The sequence below is a fragment of the Penaeus vannamei genome, chromosome 22 (genome assembly GCF_042767895.1).
Source record: "Penaeus vannamei isolate JL-2024 chromosome 22, ASM4276789v1, whole genome shotgun sequence".
NCBI lineage: Eukaryota > Metazoa > Arthropoda > Malacostraca > Decapoda > Penaeidae > Penaeus > Penaeus vannamei.
Window position 1 is genome coordinate 14,157,216 of NC_091570.1, and position 2,500 is coordinate 14,159,715.

Here is a 2,500-nt window from a genome sequence, read left to right on the forward strand (position 1 = left end):
AAGCCCTTTCTACTCAACATGTAGCGAATTCTGGTATGAGCTGAAGCAAATCTTGTGCTCAACCGGACCTCTAAGAATGCGTTCGGAACCTTGCAGCCAGCAAATATGATCTCATTTCCAGCATAAATATCAATAACTTAATGCTGATGCATCAAGTAACCGATCATCTAAAGTAAATGCCAGTTCAAACCATAATTCTCCATAGATCTCACTTAGTGTAAGCTCCAAACTCACAATCACAGAATTCATACCAGTACATTCACATTTATGCTGGGATGAAGTGATTTTCCTATAATCCAGTTCTTGTAATAGAAAACGTTATTTAGGCTTATTACTCGTGTCATATTATATATCTTGGAAAAGATGTCCAGGTTCGAAATACGTGATTTAGGCTTAAATTGTTATTTGTGTCATTCCATATCTCTTGAAAAAGGTGTCCAGGTTTGAAATACGTGATTCAGTCTTAAATTGTTATTGTTATTCACACCTCTTGGACAAAGTGTCCAGGGTTGTCTCTATAGGGACTAGTTTGCAGATGTACATAATGATGGCACCGGTGCGTGTAAGTTGCAGGTGTTTCTCTGATTTACAGTCTGATACGGAGAGCTGTTTTTTGATGAAGTTGCTTCTTTCCTCGCATGTGTAATCTTACAAAACTGGATTGATATTCAATTATGCGATAAAGAAAAAGGACGTGTTCTGCTATTATTCTTTCGTTGGTGATGAAGCTGAAGACAAAAGCAGACAATTGATGGAGTCCAAGTGTTTTTCGTTCGCAGTTTCTGTTCCGGACAAAAATCGAGAGACAAAAAGACAAACGGATCGGCGGAAATGGAGACGAAAACAAAGATGAAGATGAGGCAATAAGTGATAAGAAAGACCGACAGGCGAAGTAGGTGAGAACAGACAGACAGATGGAGTCTGGGACGAAAACAGACATGGAAATGGAAACGAAACCAAACCGAAATATGGTGCTGGAGACGAAAACGGACAGAAATATAGGAACAGGTAGAGCAAAAGACAAACACAGAGACAGACAAATAGACGGAGCCAAAGACAAAAGAGTCCGTTAGATGGAGACCGAGCCCAAAACAGACAGATTTAAGGGATTAAATATGACCGATGGGGTAAGAGACAAAAGCAGACAAACAAGAAGAGAGGAAATGGAAATCGACAGAAAAGGAAACGTAAAGGAGACAAACTGAAAGAAGGACGTGAGCAGACCGACAGATGGAAACGGAGACGAAAACAGACTGACACATGGAAACGGAGACGAAAAAAGACTGACTTGGAAACAGAGACACAAACAGACACATGGAAACGGAGACGAAAACAGACCGACGCATGGAAACGGTGACGAAAACACTGACACATGAGAACGGAGACGAAAACAGACTGACACATGGAAACTAAGACGAAAACAGACCGACACATGGAAACGCAGACGAAAACAGACTGACAGATGGAAATGGAGACGAAAACAGACTGACACATGGAAACGGAAACGAAAACAGACCGACACATGGAAATGGAGACGAAAACACTGACACATGAAAACGGAGACGAAAACAGACTGACAGATGGAAATAGAGACGAAAACAGACACACATGGAAACGGAGACGAAAACACCGACAGATGGAAACGGAGACGAAAACAGACTGACAGATGGAAACGGAGACGAAAACACTGACACATGGAAACGGAGACGAAAACAGACCGACACATGGAAACGGAGACGAAAACAGACCGACACATGGAAATGGAGACGAAAACAGACCAACACATGGAAACGGATACGTAAACAGACTGACAGATGGAAATGGAAACGAAAACAGACCGACACATGGAAACGGATACGAAAACAGACTGACAGAAACGAAGATGAAAACAGACTGACACATGGAAACGGAGACGAAAACAGACTGACACATGGAAACGGAGACGAAAATAGACTGACACATGGAAACGGAGACGAAAACAAACTGGCACTTGGAAACGGAGACGAAAATAGACTGACACATGGAAACAGACGAAAACAGACACATGGAAACGGAGACGAAAACAGACCGACACATGGAAACGGAGATGAAAACAGACTGACACATGGAAACGGAGACGAAAACAGACAGACACATGGAAACGGAGACGAAAACAGACCGACACATGGAAACGGAGACGAAAACAGACCGACACATGGAAACGGAGACGAAAACAGACCGACACATGGAAACGGAGACGAAAACAGACTGACAAATGGAAACGGAGACGAAAACAGACCGACGCATGGAAACGGAGACGAAAACAGACCGACACATGGAAACGGAGACAAAAACAGACCGACACATGGAAACGGAGACGAGAACAGACCGACACATGGAAACGGAGACGAAAATAGACTGACACATGGAAACAGACGAAAACAGACACACATGGAAACGGAGACGAAAACAGACCGACACATGGAAACGGAGACGAAAACAGACCGACACATGGAAACAG

General features: G+C 43.0%; 1 protein-coding gene across 1 annotated transcript in view; it reads left to right on the forward strand.

Moving 5' to 3' along the window:
- The window catches only part of LOC113808682 (uncharacterized), a 22,192-nt gene extending 21,037 nt beyond the window's left edge, over positions 1–1,155 (forward strand). Inside the window, exon 4 of the mRNA XM_070136635.1 lies at positions 1–1,155. This exon is cut by the window's left edge and continues 1,678 nt beyond it. The gene's annotated coding sequence lies outside the window, so the exon portion shown is untranslated.
- The last annotated feature ends 1,345 nt before the right edge of the window (positions 1,156–2,500 follow it).